The following is a 24,952-nucleotide window of genomic DNA, read 5'->3' on the forward strand; positions in this document are numbered from 1 at the left end:
AGATCGTGGTAGAGCCACTTAAGAAGAAAAATTAAGTGAGTATAGGATAGTGCTTGTCAGTTAGAAGTCCCACCATCCCCACTCACCCCCAGCCCTTTCAGAAAAGAGGATCAGAGTGTAGTTTGAAAACAGCGCAGCGCTTTGCGCTTCTGACTTGATTCAATTTTGACTTTGATATTAACATTTAAAAAAATCTCCGTAACAGAGAAGGATGCCAGTGTCTCGTGCCTAGCAAAGGCGTATATGATGGCGAGACACTCTTGTAGCCATTTCTACTGCACAAGTAGAGTGTATTAATCTACTGATAATGCAGCTGCTTCAAAGACGGGGTTCAGGAAAACTTAAAGCCAATCACATCTCAGTACATCATTATTCTGTGTGTAACTTTCCATACATTTATTATTTCCCCAAAGAGCGTCCCTTTATGGATCTCCTGGCAGAAACCACATCTCCAACGATGAATGGCAATTGTTTGTTCTCACACCTGGAAACTCCTGAGGCCTTTTAGGGAAGGATAAAGGGACTTGGACTCCGAGTAGGAGTGGATTGGGGAGGACAGAGCTATTAAAAGAGCAGACACAGGTATTTTCCCTTCATATTCATTTTCTTAAAATTGAATTAGGTTCTTGTGAAAAGCTGTTTTGTAGAATAACGACCTCTTTATGGTTTCACCAGCTGAAACATAAAAGGCTGTTTGTGCTGTGGTGTAAGTTCTGAATGCAGGAGAAAACTCCCTACTTTGCTGGTAATTTTCACGATAATAAGAATAATGTTTGCAAATAGCCTGACCCATTTAACCAGGAACCTTAAAGTCCACGTGTCACTGTGGTATATCATCACCTCCACTCTGGGTGAGAGGGTTGCCCGAGACCTTGACTTATTTTCACATTACAAAATTCTTTTCTCTTCTTTCTCAGGAAGAGAAGGAACCACTTTAGTTAAAAATTAACTAAAATTTAGGTTAAAAATTTTATTTGTGGGACAGAGAGAGACAGAGCATGAACGGGGGAGGGGCAGAGAGAGAGGGAGACACAGAATCGGAAACAGGCTCCAGGCTCTGAGCCATCAGCCCAGAGCCCGACGCGGGGCTCGGACTCACGGACCGCGAGATCGTGACCTGAGCTGAAGTCGGACGCTCAACCGACTGCGCCACCCAGGCCCCCCTAGTTTAAAAATTTTAAAAGCATCATTTGACCCTTGGAGAACAGGACCTAGGAATACTTCTGGCTTCTGCCATGACTTCTTATCCAAACAATGTACAATTTTCTAAATATATTTTGAAAGAATGAACTCAGTCCAATAACCAGACGCACCGCTGAGCTATTGGCCGATGGAAAATTTTAAATGGCACGCAGCACCACAGGAAACTTCCTTTCACCTAGATCTAGAATGCTTCTGGGTCTTTAACCATGGGAACCCCAGAAGAAGCCAGGGAAAAATCAGTTTAATCGCACTCATTAGGATGGCCCCGGGGGTTATAGAAGGTAGATTGAGAGCTTGAGGACTAAAGGCCAGGTACAAAAAAACAAATCAAGGACCAGTTGTTGCCTGACCAGATTTTGACCCAATAAGTTGGTGATGTAAATAGAGAAATGCAGCAAGGCCGTCAGAACAAGGGGGCAATGTCTCCATTCACTTTGAGCCAATTCGGAAGCTAGCTACACGGTAAACAAGAAAGCAGAGTAATCCTGCTAGGGTCAAGAGCACCGTGCCATACATGGGAGACGTTAGACTGGGTTCTTCCTAAGAAATGCATTTCCGCCGGACCACCCCTGCCTTGAACCTTGTGCCACAGCATTGAGTCGTAACAATACAAGAGGCACCATCTCCGGAGGTGCGCTCTATGTCGGGCTTGGTGCTTTTCCTATGTTACCTGTAATCCACACAATCGCACCGCAGAGAAGGCCTATCCACACCCCTGCTTCTCAGAGGAGGAATCTGGGTAATTTGCACAAAGCCACACAGCCTGGAGCGGTGGCGCAGGGATTTGAACCGAGGGTGGTGAAATAGGGAGCTGTCACGGGTCCACCTTGTCCGTTCCCACATCACCCAGATCTCTGCCACACTGGGGTTCCTGTTCCCTAGCACCCAATTTTCTCACAGTGACCACCTGACTTCCTGTGCTGCAGATGAGCAGAGTACCTGTTGAATGAAACTCTGGGTCTCAGTGACTTTGGCCGTAAACTACAGTGGTGGTTTAATGCCCCCTAACAGCAAGTGTTACTGCCTTCGGGACACTTCTCATTAGCCCACAAAATTTATGTTTCTGTTCCTTTTTATCAAGGTCGTATCTTTTCTCTTTCCCCTCTTCCCTCTCTATTATACTCCTTGCCTGAAGCCTCTCCTTCCTGTTTTCTCTCTTTAAAAAAAAAAAAAAAAACAAAAACAAAAAACAACCCATAGACATCAGCCCATATCCCTCAATTCCAATATGTATTCATGCCTCAAACCCACTTGTGAGCAGGTGATTGTCACCTGTGCTGCAGGTGCTGCAAGGGGTACGGACATCGCTGAAACCAACACTGTCTGCCAGAACATTCTACGGTGATGACAACATTATGCAATGTGCACTGTCTCATACAGTAGTCACTGGAAACGTGGCTTATGTGACGGAGAGACTGAATTTTAAATTTGGTTGAGTTTTAATTTTAGTTGAAACAGCCACATGTAATTAGCAGTTACTGTAGTGGACAGGCATCCCAGGAAGGCTGAAAGAGTATTTCTGAAGGTCTTGGGATCTTCAGAAACCTACTATGTACACGGAGCCGGGCCTGGGACTCGCGCCTTACTTTCGTAAGGGCTACCTTACTTGTAGGAGTTCCCAAGAATCCAGAGTCACGCTTTAAGAATAAAGATCTGGCTAGGCCTGGGACTGGCCATGGGAACGAGAGCAGGACCAGGTCTGGTTGTAGCCAGAATAGTCTGCGGGTTAGAAGACGGGGACAAATTACAGAGGGAAGCATGCGGGACAAAACCTCAGTCTTTATACTTACTAGCTGTGCGACCTTGGACACACAGGAGTTCCTCGCTAAGGAATTGTTTCAGATAGTCACGTTGGGAAACACTTTAGTATTACCCACTAAGACAGGCATACCCCATGGCACGGCGATTCTACTTCTAGGTATAAATATTCACGATGCTCTTGCATAAGTGTATCCGGTTACATGTGCGAGAAAGTTCCTAGCAGAGCTGCTTGGTAGAACCCCCAGATGGAACGAACCTGAGTGTCCCCCCAGTGGGATAATAGAAAATAGGGATGTATTCCTCCAATAGACTATAGCCCAGCAACAAAAATGATTGCAAGAAATGCACTGCAGCTCCAATACTGGGAGATGGCATCAAAGCAAGAATGAAAGTCCAGAAAAAGAAAAACAAGCAAGGGAAGGAAGAGATAATTAGAAGGTTTGGCGGACAGTACAGGGACGGTAACACGACCATGTCTTGAACACTGCGTTTCCCGGGCTGGGTACCTGGAAACTTCCCAACAGCGTATGCCACAGCTTGGAAATAGGTAACTTATTAGCTTAGCCTTAGGCTCAAGAAAACAGTGTGGGGCGCTTAAGAAGAGGGTTATTTGGCAAGAGGAAGACGACAAAAATTGAAAACAAAAGTTCACGGGCTCACTCCATCCTTGACACTCTTTGACTACCGGTTTAGTAAAGTGAGCTTTGTAGCAAAGTCACTTAGAAGTATTTGTAATTCGTCATAAATGTGAAGTTCACCTGCTTAGGAAATCCATTTACAGCTTTATTCGTAGGGTGATGTGGACTTATTCTCAAGTAAAGCTCCTTTCATTGAGGGCTCAATACTGAAACACAAGCGGATCCTTATATACCATTGATTACTCTTTCGGTGCCCAGAAAGGGTGGATCTGTTTGCCTTCTAGGCTGAGAGGAAGGAGGTGTTCCAGAATTAATAATTCAAATAGGGCTGTTACACCAGGAGAGGAGAGAAGAGTGTCGGAGGCAGTGTTAAGAATCTGGGAAGGCTGCCAGCGTGGTTTGCATGATAAGGGTGGCTAAAAACATACAGGGAAATATGATCCAGTGGTTGATCTGTTTCCTTTTCATTTTTAAGGGTGGTTTACTTTTAAACGAAATTGTGCGATTTTCAAGTTATTATAAGGACCTAGCTGATTACAGATTTCTTTTAAGACCAGCGTTTCTGCAAGCAGCCTGCTGACAATAAGAGAATTTGATCTTTACGCTTTTTTTTTTTTAAAGCACCTTTCATGATGGCAGAGGGTGTACCCTGAAGATTTACACCACCCCGTCTCATCTCTGGCCACCTTGCCGAGTGCCGCCTATGTGGCCATATCTAAAGCCCATTACAATTTACAAATTAAAAGCCAGTGGGAAAGAACATAATCTTGGCAAGGGCCTCTTGGGAAATCTCGCAACTGCAAGAGCGCCATGGAAGAGCGCTTTAAATACCAAAATGCATCGTGGTTCATCCAATCTCATCACAATTGTACAGAAGGGCATGTGGCCAAAGCCTTGCAGGGAAGGGGCCGGAGTGCTCCCGCCCAGGATTGGCCAGGGTGGGGCGCGATGCTAAGCGAGCCACTTAGCCCACTTGTGCTCCATGAGGAGCACGCCACATGCTTCTTTGCACATTCTTTTCAATCCTCGTGTGGCTGGCATTTGGGAAAATATCGGCTGCAACCAGACCTCGCAATCTCGATGACAGCTCTTGAAATCCCAACTTTCTCGCGGCAACGTCTACTGTCGGCTCCCCACCCCTGTCACCAGAGAGCCTTCCCCACCCAAGTTGTGCTGCAAATAGAAAGAAGTTCAGATGTACATGTTTGGCTGCCTCCTCTAAAGGCCTCGACAACTATTCAGGTGGTAAATAGCCCAAGAGAAATGCGGCTGATAAAATTAGTTCAAATATTTCGCGGAAAACAAACCTGACACCGCCATGACACTTGATAGCACAGCCTCAGCACCTCGAACCTTTCCAAACCCTCTTGCCTTCAAAGCCCAAATGTCTGCTTTTCAATTGAATTATTTTTTTTTCTTCCCAAAGCCAATCTTTACCACCTCCTCCTCTCGAAAGAAAAAGAGAGAGAGAGAGAGAGAGAGAGAACCATATGGTTACAGGATAGATGGTCCAACCAGGAATTTTACATTATAAATGACTCTGTGGAAGGTGAATATCCAAGGTCAGGTGTTATTAATATCTATTTGAATTTTGTTCGTCTGGTCTATGATATCATCTGAGTCACTTCATTGATTTATAACATGGTAATCCCAGACCATCATTCATTTTCCTGAAATTCTATTCAGGGCTGGGTATCAGACCCTCTCTCGAATACCCTTTTTGGTTTTCTCTGATCAGTGGCTTTACAGTCCTTGCTCTTATCACCTTCCCACAGGTAACACTATACCTGGTGTCCAAGATCATTTGATTGATTTTTTTTTTCACTGTGTCACCTTCTCCTTTTCCTATATCTTATTGTGGAAAAAAAAAAAAAATTAACCCTTCTCCTGAGAAGTGTTTCATGGTATTTCTCTCCTGGAAGCCCGTTTTCCCTCCTGGTTTGCACATCCTCTGGAGGCATATAGGCCTGCTAGTTTGTCTGTCTCACATAGGAGACGTCCTTTCCGATGTAGCTGAAAGTCTTGGGCTCAACCCCCTAGTAAGAATTAACAGTCCTCAGGACTCACACTGCGTGTTAGCTACACTGAGGGCTAAGGGCTTTGTTGGATGCTCATCTAATGAACGCTCACAGCAAACCTTTGGGGGAGGTGACATTATTTTGCCCACTCAGCAAATGAGGAAACTGAGGTGCCGAGAGGCTCAAGGAACATACCCAAGGTCAGCCAGTAATAAGTGGCCAACGTGGGACATGAGCCCTCAGTCTCTCTGTTTCCAAAGCTTGTGGATATTATCACTTTCTAACTGCCACGGCCAGTCTTTATACATGACACAGTTATTTTTCCAAAATGGGCTGGGAGGTCTTTGCAAAACATACATTAACACTAAAACATATCAGCATCTGGTATACTTACATACATTTTTTTCTTGTGCGTCTAAAAATAAAATCAACTTTTTAAACCATTGGAAAAGTAGCATATGCTAATATAGAAAGTTCTTAATTAGAAAGAAGGGGAAAAAACCCACAGCTACCACAGCTAAAATTTTGATACTTCTTATTTTTCCATGCATGATTTATATATTTGTAATCTTCTGTATATATAAATTTGTATCCCTAACATGGGGTCAGAAACCCAGTGTGACCTTGATAAACATGCTGAATCGTAACATGAAATCTAGTCAAACATTGTCGAGTACGTTATTGAACAGGTAATACATATACTTGTTTAAAATTTCAAATACAGAGAAAGATATATAGTGAAAATCTGTCTCTTACACATAAAGTAATTACTCTTAGTTTCACCTTATGAAGATGCTTTGCTGTCCAGAGTTTAAAAGCCTAAGCTCCAAACTGTCCTTCTTCTTTTTTTTTTAAGTTCATTTATTTATTTGGGGAGGGGGAGTAAGAGGGGCAAGAGAGAGAGGGAAAGAGAGAATCCCAAGCAGGGATTCTGCCAGAGCAGAGCCCAACACGGGGCTCAGTCCTTCAAACCACGAGATCATGACCTCAGCTGAAATCAAGAGTCGGATGCTTAACTGACTGAGCCTCCCGGGTGCCCCTGTCCTTCTTGGGAGCGTATGCATGGATAAGCATATGCCAATTACCTAAATTCTGGCCCAAAAGAATAGAGCCCAGGGAGAAAATTTTCGCCTAGCAAATATCCCACTTCGGAGTTTCTATCTTCTGTCACGGAAATCTAGGTTTTCAGCTCAGTGAGAGACCCTTCCAAAGAGCCATACCTTATTCTACAGAACTCAATAGGCAATCACAATCCCATACACCCCAACAATTCTCACATGATTAAAGATACACACATAAAAGAAGGGGGTAGTTTTATTATGCATCTTCGTGGAGTAACATACAAGATTCCAGTAGGAAACAAAATTAGCCTTATTATTTCTCTTTACAGCATACGAGTTCAAGAAAATGGAGGTTGGTGTTTCCGTTTGCATACATTTGCTAGACTGTTTACATAAACTCCCAACACAAGGGAAGGCGGTCGTAATGGCCTGAGATAAAGGTTTTCAAGTTAAGAGATTCTCAAAATCCGTTCCATAGGCTATTAGTTCCTGGAGATGTTATTAGGTATTGCACAGAAAAGGGGGATCCCACAGACTACTAAGTTCAGCAATTCTTGAGAGAAGAAAAAATGAGAAATGAGACTGACCACAGAATATTTTTTAAGGAGTCGGGTTCCCTACGGCACACTTTGGGAAATGGTGTGTGATTTTCGCTGCTTTGGCTGTTAGGTTTGGCACATGACAAGTATATGGCTTAGGATTAGGTGACTAATTATTCATCCCTGTGTATCTTGGTTTCATCATGTAATCATTTACTCGTTACGAAAAAGTTGTTTTTTAGCCTGGGTTTGCCAGTAACTAGTAGAAGCAGATTGGGAAGAGCTCTGTGACCTTGGGTTCAGACCCGTGTTCTTTTCGACCTCGTTGCACTGTTTGAACAGCAGGCGTGGCGACACCATTCAGGACTGTGCAATCGTGAGCATCGAGTTTCTTCTTCATTTGAAGCATACATTAGAAAACACACATTTTTATGAAAAATGACCCTAAAAATAAAAGGCAAGCCATAGATCGGAGCCAAATATTTGCAGCTGCGTGTAGCCAACAAAATCTGAATATCCAGAATATAGGTAATCATGGCAAATCAGTAAGAAGAAGAAACAAGCAATTCAATGGGAAAATGAGCAAAGGAGAGAAACAAGCAATTCACAAACCACAAAGATATGCCAACAAATATATTAGGACTCCCTGATTTGGGGCATCCGGGTGGCTCCATCAGCTAAGTGGCCAACTCTTGATTTCAGCTGAGGTCATGATCTCACAGTTTCACGAATTTGAACCCCATGTCGGGCTCCGTGCTGATAGTGCGGAGCCTGCTTGGGATCCTCTGTCTCCCTCTCTCTCTGCCCCTCCCCGACTTGTGTTGTCTCTGTCTCTCTCAAAATAAATACACATTAAAAAATTAAAAAAAAAAAAAGACTCCTTGGTTTATCAGGGAGATGCAAATTAAAACAAGGTATCATTTCACCTCTCTCAGACTGGCAGAGGATGTTCAAGTCTGGCAAAGTGGGCGTGTAGATTGGTATAATTATATTGGAGAATAGTTTGGCAATAATTGTGGAGTGAAACATGGGCCTATTTTACAACACAGGGCATCCTTATAATTAGATTTGTTGGGGCAAAGTTATCCGCTAACTAGGATTTTCACTATACTTTTTGTGCATTTGAAATACTTTGCAATTTAAAAAAACAAAAAAAAATCTAGATCAATGGTTTCAAGCTAGGATGCACATTAAAATTACTGAGGAATTTAAAATTTTTTCCATGCCAGGGTTGCACCACAGACCAATTCCATCAGAAACTTAAGAGGTGGGGCCTGGATACCAGTATTGTTTAAACACTTTTCCAGTGATTCTAACGTGCAGAATTAGCGACCCACTGAGTCAGATGATCTCAAAAGTTCCTTTCAAATGATATTCTCTATTTCTAAACGTCTTAATTGCACTGTTTCCTCATGTGGTTTCATGTGAACGGAACGGTGTGCAAAGCCAGGCTCTGTTCATATTCACTAAGAACTTTCCTCTTATCAAAACTAGTTATCTTCTCCTGGTGCTCATGCGTCTTTTGTTTCTTAGAACTACATGTTACTCCTCCCCCATTCAAGTTCATCTCTCCCCCTTTCTCCTCCCACCTTTCTGGGTCCATCCGCACAGGCAATTCATCCAAACACCACAAACAGGCTCTGAGTCATTCATATGCATTGCTTTTGAACATATTAAATAGATCCATATGCTTATCTCCAGTAAGATATAGGTTTTTCCTTCAGAAAATAGAATACAAAAAAAAAAAAAAATCATTCCAATGTGTACACTTTAAAAATTTTAAGCAGGCATCTAAAACGAAGCAGAAATTAAAAGTAACTTGGACCAGAATTTTGAACATTAAAACATTACAGCAAATTGGTAAAACATAAACCAAATATATAGATGTCTACTTTATATCCAAAAAAGTTACTCTTTCCCTGCCACGTATACATAGGCAGCCCTCCACTTCAATCAGAGTTGGATCACAACTAGAACAGTAACGAATGTGGCCTTTTCCAACATTTCTACCCCTAAAGACTCTTTATTGTCTCCTCCAACTTCAGAAATTCCTATGAAGTCATTACCAACCAATCGGAGTTTCAAACGGTTTGAAATAACTGATGTAGCCAGCCACAATGAGTTGATATAGAATCAAAGAAATGTGACATTCTCCTTAGCCTGGGCAGTTGTGTCATGGGTAAACGTATGATTTCTATTAGATTTCCCAAAATATGGAAAAATCACTTTCAGACCCTCAGCACTACCTCTGGGGATACTTATTTTAGATTAGAACCACTAACCAAAGTGCCATTGTCTTGAATAAACCTTACCAAAATCTGATCTCAGAGACAGTAAGAAAGGAAATGCTGAAATACAATATATGTCAAGAGCCCAGGAGAACGTCCAACACTACCTAAGGCTCATTGGAAGGCAGACTGATATCCCAAGAGAGAAAAGAAAAGCAGGAAATCATGCCGTAGTTATAAGATTAGACAGACCTGAGTTTTAATCTCGGTTGTATGGTTTTTTTAGGGCATAGCCTTGGGCAGGTGGCTTCATATTTCTAAACTTCCATTTCCTCATGTATAGAATACAGAAAATAAAAATAGTGACTTCCATACCCAACACCCAGATCTTGTTTTTTCTTTTTTTTTAAAAAATTTAGTGTTTATTTATTTATTTTGTGAGGTGGGGCAGAGGCAGAGAGAGAGAATTCCCCAAGCAGGTTCTCCATTGTCAGTGTAGAGCCTGATGTGAGGCTCGATCCCACAAACCATGAGATCATGACCTAAGCCGAGAGTCAGACGCTTAACCAAGGCACCCAGGCACCCCCAGATCTTGGTTTTTAATACCCTTCTCTAATATGGGAACCAGGACTCTTTGTAACTTTGGGGCAAGGAATCTATAAGATAAGCCTGGAGCATCTTGCAGTGCAAGGAAGTTAGAAGATCCTCAAAAAAACAGAACAAGGGGAGTATGTCAAAGGGACATGAGAACCAACTAAAAGTGCTCCCAGTGGCCAAATCTGAGACAATTTAATCAACAAAATCAATGCGGTATTGGATTATAATCAGAAGTATAAAATAAACATCCTTGAGTCCAAACCGATACAGGTAAGTGAATCAATGAACGCGGAAGAACGGACAAACCACTAATATAGAAAAATTCCAAATAATTTATGTAGATTATGGCCCTTCAAAGAGGTGGAATGGAACTCCCCTTCCTTAACCATGGGCCGTGCATTTCTCCTGGAGTGCAGCATGGAAAGGAGGTTGGTGGGGAGTAACTTTAAAGTGGAGAAACCTGACAAACACCATTTCAGCCATGGGTTCAAGCAGCTTCACGTTATCAGTGATAAATTCCATAGGTAGCAGATGCTCTTGACATCATGTGATGAGAATGGAACTTGACCTCCATGGTCTTCCTCCTAAGGACTCATTTTCCAGTGTAATCATGGGAAAAACCCAAAGGGAGGGACAGTCTACAAAATACCTGACCAGTACTCCTCAGAACAGCCGAGGTCCAAAACAAGGTCCCAAACAAGAAAAATCTGAGAAGCTGCCATAACCAAGAGAAGCCTAAGGAGACATGTGGTATCCTGGGACAGAAAAAAAGAAAGGACATCAGGTAAACACGAAGGAAATCTGAATAAAGTATGGACTGTAGCTGATAATGTATCAATATGGTTCATTAGTTGTGAAAATGTACCATACTAATGTAAGAGGTTAATCATAGGGGAAACTGGGTGGAGGCGTATACTGGAAACCTCTATACTATTCTGAAATAAAATCGTTATTAAGAGAAATAATTACCTCATAGGGTGGTGGTGAGGGTTATGAAATAACACATTTAAAGCATTTAGCACAGTGCCTGGCACATACGCAGACTAATACTGGGTAATTATTGGCTAGCCACATTGCAGTTAATTCATGAACTGCTTACCAATCTACTCCAGAAGCAGGATATGCGTATTATTGGGGAGCATTAGCAGCGATCTAGTAACTCCCACCATCTTAAGTATACGTGTTCTTAAAGATCAATAGCCTTGAGAAGCCTATTGTTGTCTTCGCTAGGTGAGCCTATTCCATTTTTCTGCATTATTCTGCATGTCAGGGTAGACCTCTGAGTAATGAATTGGACGACGCTTCTGGATGATTCAACTTTCTCTGCACCGAGCTGGGCAATGCTCCTTTAATAACTTTCCTCCAACCCCGTCTCCTTATCCAACAAATTTAACTCTAGCCATTTTATGAGAAACGTGCCGCCTACACCTCCAGCACGTTGGAGCATCTCTGTGGCGCTACAGCACTGGGTACAGCCTAAACCATGTCACCAACTGCTCCTTGCTTCCCCCGATATCGCTGGCTCCTACTGATACATCCATTCCTCCCACTTTGTCCATTAAGCCTCTTTGACCTTGCTCCCACCTCACACTGGAAGTCACAGCAACCTCCTCTGTGTGCTGGATTTGGATTCGTTTTTGAACACTGGGGCACAGCCCTGCGCTGAAGGTGTCTGCAGGCATTCTGCATAATCTCTCCTAGTTTGTCAGCTCCCTCCGGGCTGAGGCCAACCCCAAGTCCACCTGGTAACCTTCTCCACATTTAGCACCAAGTCGGGCACATCCAGTGCTCCAGTAAACATTTATTGAAGTGATGCTAATTTGGATGGCATCCAAAAAGTAACTGATGCCCTCAAATGCAAGGATTCATCTCCCTCAGCAGAGAGAGCTCCAGAGAGGGCTTTACCGAGTTGTCTGAAGGGACAATTCCCAGGGATCTATAATAAAGTCAAAGTAAAGCCTCATTTTTCCTATCAGGTTTTTTTTTGGTTTTTGTTTTGTTTTTTTGCTTAATATAGTTCTCCCTCCTCGTCAGAATTGGTTGTTTTTTCTTCTTGTGTCTTGTTAATGTTAGTTACACCATTTGGGGCAAATTAGCAAGTATCGGAGTCGTTAAACCCAACATGTCCCACGTCTTTAAGGCCATGGGAAGGAGTTTTGGGGTCCAACTGCTCATTGCTCAATGATACACATAGCTAAAATAAATTTTTGTCATCCATCCATCCATCCATCCATCTTTTATCCATCCTCTTTTAACAGTATTTACTGATTGATATAAGCAGGTATTATGCTGGGTACTGGAGGTGCATGAGAGAGTCCCTGCCCTCAAAGGTCTCCCAATGTAGTGAGGGAAAGAGATACACAAGTACAAGTGCACCATGACAAGTGTCGTCATAAGAGTAATGAGGACACTCTAGTCGGAGGGATATATTCATAGAGGAAGCGATGCTTGAGCCCAAAAAATGAAATCAGTAAAAAGCACGGATTGTTTCATGGATTTCTTCAAACAGCTTCCATGTCTAGAAGGCTCGGAATGACACCCGGCGTCTGACATTTCCCAACTTTGACCATTGGCAAGTCACTGACCCTCGGTTTCCTCCTCTGTACAATAGCATCCCTGTAATGATTGCCTAAAGGGCTGTGAGAGTTTAAGTAAATTATTATTATCATATTTATTACAAGGCAAAGGAGAATATTTTCCCCTTATAACCTCTTCCACCCCACTCAACTTCTGCAAGAATGGAAAATTTTATCTGGATCTGTTCTTCCTCTTGAATGATCTATTTAATCAAGCTTTACTTTGCTAGACTGCGCTGGGTGGCTTTCTCAACCCCTGGGTGCCCCCGATATCAACGCATGGTGCGAGAGCACGCCCGACAGCCGGATTTGGGGTGTCCTTACATGCGCTACCCCCATGGCTCCTTCGAACAGGATTCCTGGACCGCAGTTGTGGCTGGTCTCATCTTAGAACCCAATATTCCAGTCTAGTTGGACACGGATTCCTATTTTGCGGCAGCAAAGGCACAAACACTAATACAAAAAGCAAGAGATGTCGCGTCTTAAGGAAGAAACCTTGGATCCCCTTTGAAAAAAGGTAGCAGCGATTGAGAAGGGGGGGTCCAGGCAATTGCAAGCGTCCGAAAACCATCTCTGACAGACTGGGCCGGGCTTTGCGTCCTGGAAAAATCCAAAGCAAACAGGCCTACGGGACATGGAGCCACATGCTTTTCTTGTGAGCCCCACAAATGTAAAGCTCCCTTAATCCACACGAAAATAAACCTGAAACGTAAGCCGGCCCAGATCTGGACCCAGTATGACCTCTTCCACCACCACACAGCCCATTCTGCGACCTACTGGGTTGCCAGGCCACGCTAATTTCACCTCAAATTCTCCCTCGTCCCTCCCCCCACCTCCTCTCATACTCCTTTGACATTTTTGCCACCCAAACAGCATCCCAAAATGCCTCATTTGGTGACATCACAGATAGCCATGGGTTGCTTCTGGTATCCCATCTGTTCCTGCAGGGCCTTGCCTCAGTGAGGGCGATCTGAAGGGAGTGTTCAGTTGAGGCTGGGGTGGGGGTGGGGTGGGGATCGGGCCTTTGAAGCTGTTTTCTATCGGGGCACTGCAGCTGTCGGTGTTGGCTGCGGAAGCCAGTGATTGTCCTTGGAGCTCCCGTGCCGGCAGGGCACTGTGCTTTTGGATATTAATTGGGCTTTCATTATGTGAATGTACCCAGAGGCTTTGCAGTCGATTCCTATATCTATATTGATTCATAAAAAATGCCAATAAATAAGAGCTCTCTCAAAGCAGCTTCTAATCTTTTCGATAATGAGTTGGTTTATGTTTTTCCCCAATTTTCTTTCTTTCTTTCTTTCTCTCTCTCTCTTTTTTTTTCTTTTTTCTTTTGACACATTACCGCATAATAGATCACAGAATCTTTGGGACAATGGACAGGCACATTGGCTAAATCACCTTATTACAGTTCCATATAGTTGAAAAGAGGCTTAATGCTAAATTATCAGATCCCAGCTATTGTGGAAACCAAGAAAGAATAATGCTCCAAAATAACACTGTGGTGCCTCTGTGCACTCATTGTCCCAGAAGCTATTGGCACGTCTCCTGCGGGAGTGTTCCATTGAGTCAGCAATCCCCTGAAATGAACGGTGGGGCCCAAATTCGGGCTGGGAGTGAGTCTCTCTACTTTTTGGTGTATTATAGGTTATGAGATCTTTTAGGGCCTGGGCTTTCAGGAAAAAAAAAAAAAATCTTGTTTTACATTTGTGTGTAACTGTGGGCAAAATTATTTCATTAACTATGAAACGCCCCAGATTAGGCATGTCACAGACTACCTCAGCATGCAGAATTACTGTATATTATCCCACACAAAGTGGAGACAAAAGCAGAAATCGCACATCCGTTTCATTTCACTGAAACTTTTCAAAGGAAGGAAGGATGTTCATTAAAAGTTAACAGTGGCACAGCTGTGCAGAACTCTCAGAGAAAATGTCATTGTCAAGGGAGCCTGACTGTGACCAAGTATCATTCTCCGTAGCAGAATGTGAGGTTCCTGTGGTCTGTTGAGCTGTTAATGGCATTGAAAGAGAAGAGCAGGGCCCCCAAGAGAGTGAGCGTGCAGACGGGTTTGGGGAGGTCATCGTGCTAGCCTGCGTGCCACAACTTTAACAAGGAGTAAACATGATTTTCTTCCCCCGAACCAGAAAGAGTCGGAGAGCCTAACGAAAGTTTTCCTCTTGTTTCTGGGAAGATGAGGAGACACCATTTCTTTACAGTAAACTCTGTATGTCCAACTATCTCTGTGTCTCTCTCTCTCTCTCGCTCTCTCTCACTTCCTCTTTAAATAAAGGGGCCACGCACGTTAAGTGGACACCAGTGGAAAGGCAAAAACAAAGAAAACAAACAAAAAACCTAACTCCTACTAAAACTGCACTTTAATAGTTGCTGTTACCGTGTCCAACTCTTTGCTTTCTCTGCAGGATTATATTCAGTTATTTCTCACGCAATCTCTGAGGGGGGAAGAAAAGGCGTGCAACCAACGGCTTCGGTAAATACGCGAAGATAACTGCGCATTCCTGCTATTAGATAAATTCCTTTTAAACTGCTTGCAAATGTTCAGTGGGGGCTACGGAAATTTAGGTAGGAGTAAAGATAATAAGTAAGTGCTAATTTTGGAGAAGATCCATAGTTCTCAATTCCAAGAAATTTAAAAATACCCAATGCGATACATCTCTTTATGAATTGAAAAATGGGTAGAGAATAAAAACAATTTTTTCCCCCAAGATTTAGGAAATCCTTCTCAAGTCTTCATCTGACCCAAGACTGAGAAGGGACTCAGAACCAACTTAAGAAAACCACTAAATTCCTATTCAAGACCATAAGGACTCATGATGATACCTTGGTACAAATATTTTCTTTAAACTTAATAGGGGAATAACAAGTCAGGCAGCAATATGATGCAAAACCTTTATCTTACTGAGGTGTTCTGTCTCTAGTAGCTATACAGATGCACCTCTATTAATTAAGGTATGTTAATAAGGAAGAAAATAAGATTCCATTCAGAAGGGTACAAAGAAGATATAATGGGCATGCACTGCCTTTCAGAGCACACAGATAAAGCAGAAAAAATGACAGATATTAAAAAGATGGCGCCATTCAGTCATTCTTCTGGTTTTCTCATGTTGCCTGGATGGTTCATCACCAGTATATTTATAGTAATGACCTCCATTTATTTAGTGGCCACTGTGTTCCAGGTTCTACGCAATATGCTTACCTAATAGAAATATTTCCCATACCATTACGGGTTATGTTATTGGAGCTGGCAAAGACCAACGACTTTTTATTTATTTTTGATAAGGACTTTGGAGTGGGGTATAATAGTAGAAGATGAAAAGGACAATGAAAGGTATTCCTCTGCGTTTTGTAGATTTTTCTCCATTTTTCAGCTTAATTGCTTCTCGACTAAACTCACAACCTGCGGGAAGGGGATAAACCTCAGAATATCTGTGCTATTTCTTCTCCCTGAAATATCTACAATTTATCCTCAGGCCTCTTCTATTCTTTCCCTCACCATTTCCAAATAATCCTATGTCAGCTCCGAAAGCCTGGAAAGCCAGCATTGAAAACCAGAGGGAACTTGGCCAGAGTGGCCATATTTTCTGAACCTCGAATCGAGACACATGGCCAAAGAAGGGCATTTGAAAACAACAACAACAACAACAACAACAACAACAAAACTGGCTACACCATGTGAAATCTAGACTCTCCCAGAATATCCAAGGCACAGAGTTCTTTTAGGAATCACACGGTTACATTTCAGGATTGCACACCAGACAACCCAAAAGTCGGCAGATACTGGGATTCTTTCCATATCCTGAACGGATCGCTGACAAGATTCCTGTAGGCTCTGCCCCTCTCAGGTGGGCCATTTTAGAATGTTTGTTTCAGGTCACTTTCTCCAGCGTGACTATCTCAGCAACTCAACGTCATAGGCATGAACAAGCAGAGGGTCCCACAGGTTGAGGGTGACTGATGTATCTTTATGGAGCAAAGCAAGCTGTTCAAAGCAAAACGGAACAAGAACAAAGAGTTCCTCCTGTACATACCAGGACTCTGTTCCACTAACAATCTAGCTCTGACATATAAATCTTTTAGACTGGTGTCAGAGCAACAGTACTAGTCTATAAAGTCATTCAGCCCATGTTGTTCGAGTATAGGGGTTTGATCATCGAGGCTTATATTGCCCAAAACAATAGCCACTGGCCACATGTGGCTACCGAGCACTTGAAACGTGGCTGGTGCGGACTGAGATGTGCTGTAAGTGAAAATACATGCAGGATTTCAAAGATTCAGAGCGCAGACACAAAAAGTAAAATATCTCACGTACAGTAAATACATACAATTTCAATATAAATACTGATTATATGTTAGAAAATAATTTGAAATTAATTTCACCTGTTTCTTTTTCCTTTTTAAAACGTGGCTATTAGAAAATTTAAGACTGCATGTGTTGCTTGTGTTTATGGCTCACATTACATATTTCTGTTTAATGTCGCTGGTCTAGATAGCTGAATAGAGAAATAGGATGTGATTTTATAGGCTAAGCCAGCAAATTTTTAGAAATTACCTCTGCTTTGCTCTTAAATTTGTGGTTAACAATAATACAAAGATCTTACGTACAGGCTGAGAAAATATTTTACATGTATACTTTTGTATATATGTATTTTTTAAATTAATGTTGAGTTTCATTTTTAACTAAGAATAAGCAAAGAGCTTTTAAACAATTAAAATATAATCTTGAAATATGAAGTTGCAGATACTTAGGCTTTGGTGTTTAACTTTTCATATTCTAAGAATTAGAAATAATAATGTTTTTGATCCCTGAGGCCCAGAAGATTATTAAAATACGTTTACTTGGATTTGATTTTTAAATTCTTTAAATGCAGAAGTTATGTTCAGGGGGAAAACGGCAATGTTATGACTCTGCTTGTTACAGTCATTACTTTGCAAGGAAATAAAATACTATACTATAGTATAGTATAATAATTCAATGGGAATTATTCAAAAGTTGCATATATATTTTAGGTTTTATTGTTATTTTTAGTAAATGAAGAAAGTTCTCATTTTTTTGAATTAAGCAATGTGGTAAATATATATTTAACATTTAATTTAAGCTATAACATAGTAGTGCCCGAATGTACCCTGTGCCTGGCCAACTCACAATGGTTCATATTCTTTCCTAGAACGTTGAAATCATCTTATATGACAATTTCACCTTGATGCCAGTAACAGCTAATCAGCAGTAACAAACAAAGTACTAGATCAAAGGCAGAGACACACATTTTGCTTCACTAGCAAGTTCTGCAGTTTAAATCTTCAATAAGCAAATTTAAAGCATGCTTTCAGAATAAGTATTATGATACAAATTGCAGAATGCATTATAAACTGTAGCTTTATATTCTGTTTACTTACAAGGATTCCATTTTGCACTGATGATAAATACTTAGTCTTTAGACATAAAATATTTTCACTCGGGGACATGATTCTTGCTTGATAAATGTGTGGGGTTACCGTTATTTCTCAATCAGAAAGCTTAAAAATATGTGCATTCAGAAACGTTTGCCGTATTATTTGCAGGCTTAAGTTTTTTCATCCTAAGAGAAATCAGTCTAAAAGCTGACACCAAGGGGATGATTTTGCAGAATAAAAGCTACATGACTTTTCCCCTTGGATTTCCCGTTTTATTTATTTATTTATTTATTTGCCCAACTTTGGATTATTGAGGCATCAGGTAAGAAGCCGTGAAATATACATGCTACCTATCCTGAGTAATATGCAGACCACAGCTGTTAACTCAAGTGAAGCCACCAGCTAAGAATAAAAGCACCAGAAAACAAACCAACCGAAACCTAGAGCAAACAACATGCTTATCACATAATAACTATTGAATAATGCAAATATTAACAAAGCAAACCAAGCAGGGGGTCTCCATCTCAGGAAGAAGAAAAGCCAGCAAAGAGAAGGCAGTGATTGGGAAATCAGATCTGCTCTTCCTCCCTGGTTCATTACTGAGAAAAAGTGGATCAGGACTGACATCTGCTGGCCTTGTTAATGGGATGTACCCATTGAAACCAGGGTCTTGGAGAACAAAACATTCTGGTGGGGTGATATTGCATCACTGGGGTAGGGAGGAGGCGATGGCTTGGCAGAAGCCTTGCTGGTGAGCCACCTGCAAAGTGGCCAATCAGCGGACACTCCACCGGCCAAGGGTAGCCTCAGTTTTTCCCCCTGATAACCAACAATGTTTTTCTAATCACTCCAAGAGGGGACAGAGTATTATATAAGCAGATTTCTTGTTAGAATTATGCAAGTTCCAAGGAGTGCTGGTCAACTAGATACTCAATAGATATGACCAGACAATTTCACATCTTTACCCAACAGCTCATTGGAGAATGAATTACTTTCACACGTGAAGTATGTATCACACCCCGACAACCTCAGTAGCTTTCAGTACGCCGGGGTAGCAGCCTCTTGAATGTTCACCAAGTCAATGACCCAAATCTGACTTTTCTCATTCTCTCTTTTGTGCCCCTGCCCCCCCCCCTTCTCAAATGGAGTCTATCTCACCGAACAGACAGCAGGTTTGTGAGATTCTGTCCTCATGAGGTCTTGCTTCTAATCTCCCGGGTCTTAGTTTTCTAAGCAGAGTGTTATCCATCATTGGGGAAGGCAAGTTCTTATTGGCTTGAGGCGACCAGATGCCTGAGACAGGGTCTTAGTCATGTTCTCGGCTCCTAGCACGGTTCCTCCTACATAATAGTCACCCAGCAAATATTTGTTGGCTTACTTGGAAAGTTGAATGTTCTATACTTTCCCCATGTCGCTTTTAGGAGTGCAATTTCTTTTCTTTTCTTTTTTTTTCAAGTTTGTTAATTTTGAGAGAGAGAGAGAGAGAACATGAGCAGGGGAGGAGCAGAGAGAAGGAGAGACAAAATCCCAAGCAGGTTTCGCACCATCGGCGCCCAGCCCATTTGGGGGCTGGAACTCACAAACCCTTGAGGTCATGACCTGAGCCCAGATTGAGAGTCGGAGGCTTAAACGACTGAGACACCCAGACGCCCCCGAATGCAATTTCTTTATGGTGGATCCGAACAGAGCTCAGTCGCCTAGTGTTTCATTGGAAACACCAGTTTTAATTGGAAATGAACAATGACGCTGAGTACTTTTGTATCTTCTACCAGTGCCCGCTTCCCTATCAGTTAAATTTCTCTCTTGCGGGAGGCGCAGTCCTAGTGTGTGTAATCGCCAAATTAGGTCACGGGTTACAGAAATTCTTGCTCAGAACAATCCTCAACGTGCTTCCTTTCAGTGATAAAAGTGAGACTGGTGGGCCAGAAATCTCCACCCCTCCCCACTCTTTGCTTATGTGAATTCCAAAGTATGTCAAAAGTGTATATGACTGCTGTCACATACGTGTGTGTGCCTTCTGGTGTATGTGTGCATGTGGCTCTGGACATAAACAACTTACTAAAAAAATTTTTTTTTGTAAAGCATATGGAAGAAACGAAGCCTGGAAAACTTTCCCGAGAGACAGAAGGAGAAGAGAGCCTGAAACTTTGTTGAGCTTTTAAGAGGCATGCGGATCATACACTGTCTTCAAAAACACGAGCAAAATCTATCCAGCTGAGAACCAAGCTCAATCAGATTGCCACCTCAAACTGCATTTTCGGAGGCGGAGGCAAAATAGTGCACAGAAATCATCAGCTTTGAGGTGAAAATCATTGGTTTATGTCAAAAAGTGTACAAAGCCCATTTGTTCTTTTCATCTCCTTCCAGTTTCTGTACTTTGTTCCCAGCTTACACAAAAGAAGAGCAAAATAGTTTCACTTTTCTTAAATATAGTTGAAGCAAAGGCCCTTTTTTAGAAAAAAATTCTGAGGAGGTGATTGAGTATTTATTCCACAGCACTGTTATGGATTTCATAATATATGTAATATATATATAATATATATTATACACAATATACATATATTTAATATATAAAAGTATATACATATACAATATGTATATTATATGTATTTTTAAATCCTTTAAACCTCAGGATCATTCTCAGATTTAAAAAATTGAGATCTTAAGAGAAAATAAAGGACTTAAGGTATTGGGTAGTATCATCTCAATATTTAAAACTCTAATTTCCACAGTTTTGTTCAAAACACGTTAATTTACATTTTGAAAAAACTTGAAGGGGGAAATAAAAATCATCCTGCTCAAAAACTTTGCAGAGCGTTTTGCTTTTTATATACCATGGTAACCTAATAAAGACACCATCACTTGGCAGATGGCGTGGCATATTAGCCTTGAAATAAAACACGAGATGCCAAAACTATTAACTCCAACGTGCTCGGAAATTAAAATCAATTTTTTTCATTCTGTGTCCCTCACATTTTTTTCTTCTTTCGTCTTATCCTGCAACAAAAAGTAGTGAACTTGTCAAAAACTTTCCGTACCTACTCGAAGGCCATTTGCAAATACCAGGAAGTGTTTGAAATACAGATCCTGGAAACGAACACCTTGGCTACTATTCTCGGTCCTGTTTAAGACCCTTTTGGCCGACACCTACAGACTCTCCACTTCTGCCTGGTGCGAGCAAAACATTTCTTTTGTCTTGCTCTTGCTTCTTCCTTCCTAGCTCCTATTCAAACATATAATTGATGGAATAAATACTTTGCTCCACACTCCTGAAATCTAAGGATCCATAGCCATGAAGCATTGCAGAAGGGATAGGGCTCTCCAGGCCACGTTGAACTCTGTTCAAAATACAGTCTTATCTCTTTAAGAGATGGTAGCTGTTCGCATGCAGCCTCAGCAGGCCATGCAAGACACTCCTGTCGGGTGTCAAGGTCCAGATCTGTGTTACGGGGTGTTATCGAAGAGGTGGGGCACCCCCTTTCCCCGAAATTTCTCCTGTTTTTATGGAGGCTGACATACTTGTAATTTTTAAGATCTTAATTCTAAACATAAGTTGTGTTGGATCTTTCCTTTCCTACTTCTTTCCCCCCTTCGTTCTTTCCTCCTAAAGATCTCACTCAGCACCTAACTTTTTAACCTTGTCTACATCAGGGCCAAAGGGGAACAAAAAAGCGCATCAGAGCAATGCGTGTCATAGTTTTTCATGCTAAAATAATATGGAATGAACGGAGACTGTCTTGCTAGAGAGGAAAATTAAATGTCTTGGCCCCATATTAGCCGGCTGTCTTTGAAAATGTTGTCATGTAATTTCAGTGCCGCTTAAAATGTCTATAAATGCAAATCTTTTCCTGCCAAAGAGATGTCATAATTCACATTCCCAGAAAGGGATTCTGTGCTCACAAGAGACAAACACAACAGATTCCCATGATACATAGTCAAGTCCACTAGCCTACTAAAATAAAATGAAATAAATAAAAAGAAACCCCTCAAGGAGAAAATTCCAAATATACAGGCCAAGAGCATAAATCTCTTTGCATTATTATTATTTTTTAATTTCCAGATTTATTTTATTTATTTTTTTTTTTAATTTTTTTTTCAACGTTTATTTATTTCTGGGACAGAGAGAGACAGAGCATGAACGGGGGAGGGGCAGAGAGAGAGGGAGACACAGAATCGGAAACAGGCTCCAGGCTCTGAGCCATCAGCCCAGAGCCCGACGCGGGGCTCGAACTCACGGACCGCGAGATCGTGACCTGGCTGAAGTCGGACGCTTAACCGACTGCGCCACCCAGGCGCCCCGTAATTTCCAGATTTAAATATCAGTGTGTCCTGTATGCAAAGTGAACTTTAACAAAAAAATCTTACAAATAATCTTGCGATGTTTACTGCTCTTTCCTCCCTCCTCTGGTTTTTGCTTTCCTTTCTGTCATGTGACCCCATCACGTAACTAGGCAGGTGCTTCCACAGCCAGGTATCAGGCAGGGACATGTCTGTGCTTGGTCTAGCTATCTAATATTGACGCTTTAATGCGCTTCTTGCTTTAGGTTTTTACCGGTCCCTACTAGTCATCAGAAGAATGAGGAACAGAAATAGCAGTGAGCACACTGACTGGGCCAAGGATTCTTTCATTCAATAAATATTTTTTTATTAAAAACAGTTTTAATGTTTGTATTTATTTTTGAGAGACAGAGAGACAGAGCGCGAGTGGGGGAGGGGCAGAGAAGGAGGGAGACGCAGAATCTGAAGCAGGCTCCAGGCTCTGAGCTGTCTCCACGCGGGGCTCGAACTCAGGAACCGGCAGATCGTGACCTGAGCCGAAGTTGGATGCTTAACCCACTGAGCCACCCAGGTGCCCCAATAAACATTTATTGAGTGACTACTAAGTACCAGGCACAATTCTAAGCCCTAGAGATACTGTGGTGAACAAGGCAGGTCGAGACGAGGGAAAAACCTCAACATTCTGGGTAGATAGGAACCAAGACCACACGCACACACATATACAGAATAAAGTAGGTCACTTCCTGCTTGCTCAAAATACTCTGCTACCAGCTTGCCATGTTTGCCAAAGTTTCCATCATGAAATCAATTCCTTTGATTTAGTTTGATTCCCCATCTTTATTTGGAGAGTTTCTCATCTTGGGAGTTATAATGGGGACAGAGTCTGTTGCTCACTCTATGAGCTAAAAATGTGGAATTGGTGTCTCAGTCTTATTTGCAGTAAGAGAGTAGTGGCTGTACGATCTGAGCTCTACTCGTCTGATCCTTCTTGCTCCGGGCTTTGCTGTGGGGCTAATGATTTAGAGAAGTGACTTCAAACCACCAAGAACCCATTTGGGCCGTGGACAGGGTGACGGCAGCAGCAACATTGTCCTTTCGGGGGGAACCGTGTTATGACCGCATCCTGTTGTGATGCCAGAGGCATCAGTGGTCCAAGCGTCCATGTCTAGCCCTTGTGCAGGAAGAGCAGTGATGCCCTCACTCATGTATTGTTTAGCGTGATTTTGGCTGTGGTTTTAGTTTATAGAAGAGACTCTATAGTTTTTCACCCATTTTCCCTTACTTTCCCTTACTTCTGGACATACTGCTGGACTGCATCTTCCATATCTATATAGTCTCCTTTTTAAAACAAGGGTGACCTTAGCTCTGCACTGGCAGTGTGGACCCTGCTTGGGATTCTCTTTCTCCGCGCCTCCCTTGCTCACGTTCTCTCTTTCTCTCCAAATGAATGAATAAACTTGAAAATAAAATCAAGTAAATCAGGGGTGACCTTATTACTAAATTCTGGCTAATAAGTTGCTGTCGAAAGTGCATCTGACACTTCCAAGTTAAACCCATAAAGACTTCCTACCACATCCTCCACAATCTCTCTGCTTCCATCTATCCACTGGCTACTGGCATTCACAATAGCCCGGAGTCGCATGTTGATTATGGCGCAGGCTTCATCAGCCTGGGCCCCTGAATGGCTGTAAGGGGCAGGGCCTCCTTGCCAGTTAGATTTTAGGGGATGAGAAATAAACTTTTATTGTATTATGCTGCTGAGATTTCAAGGTTTATCTTTATAGTAGCTAAATTTCCCTAACTAATGGACACATTTGTACCAGAAGTGGAACGTTACCATAACAAAAACCTAAAATACGTGATTTGGGGTGAGCCATGAGCACGTGAGCGGCAAGGAAACTGGCTTGGAGGCAGGACAGTGTGTTATGCGCTGGCAATATCTTTGATAAAACTGTCCCTTGATAGAACTCAGAAGACAGGTCAAGCGTATGCTGATTCTTTAGCTCTAGAGAAAAGGGCTGGAAAACAAAGCGTTAGTAGCAATTTGCAAAAAGGTGGATGAAGTCAAGAAAGAATTGGCTTGTTTCACACAAAACTACGACTGGAATGTCAGAAACTAGGGGTGTTGAAAAGTTGGAAAAATTGACCGCTTCCCAAACTGAAACAGCGAGAGATCAGATTGTATAAGGCTTAGCCCTGCAGCTCAGATCAAATCAAGGGTGAGGTCTTTCCATCCGGGTTCTATGGCCTCAGGCCGTAGATAGAGAAAGCATCATGGGGACTAGGAAGCCATAAATCAGGCTTGAGGATTCTGACGAGGAAAAGACTGGGTATAGTTACCAACACTGGAGGCTAATTGGAAGCAGATAGGTGAAAAGTCTACTAGGCTTTTGAGGAAATTATACTGCCAAAGAAACCATAAGTCTGGACTAAAACAAGCCTTTGAGCATCATAATAAGTCTTGGGCTCCCAAATTTATCAACAATATATGGGTTTTGAGAACTACGCAGCCTCTAAGGAGGACATACTTTCCTCTATCCATATCAAAGTGCTCAAGGAGGAAAAGGACAAAGAAGAAACTTCCAGATGGTGGAGTCAGGAGCCATGAAGAACAATGAAGAAGACAGTTTCTCCCAGAAAGCAG

At 42.0% G+C, this 24,952-nt stretch overlaps 1 protein-coding gene and 1 long non-coding RNA gene across 9 annotated transcripts in view; one reads left to right on the forward strand and one right to left on the reverse strand.

Annotated features, from left to right (window-relative positions):
- Positions 1 to 24,952, reverse strand: part of NFIB (nuclear factor I B) — a 462,184-nt gene that overhangs the window by 313,226 nt on the left and 124,006 nt on the right. The gene's annotated exons all lie outside the window — the stretch shown is intronic.
- On the forward strand, positions 19,851 to 22,686 carry LOC121034475 (uncharacterized). The gene is made up of 2 exons (XR_005792448.1): positions 19,851 to 20,332; positions 22,575 to 22,686. It is a non-coding gene; the product is annotated as an uncharacterized LOC121034475 (long non-coding RNA).

Source organism: Herpailurus yagouaroundi, unplaced genomic scaffold (assembly GCF_014898765.1).
Source record: "Herpailurus yagouaroundi ecotype Mexico unplaced genomic scaffold, PumYag 160, whole genome shotgun sequence".
Taxonomy (NCBI): domain Eukaryota; kingdom Metazoa; phylum Chordata; class Mammalia; order Carnivora; family Felidae; genus Herpailurus; species Herpailurus yagouaroundi.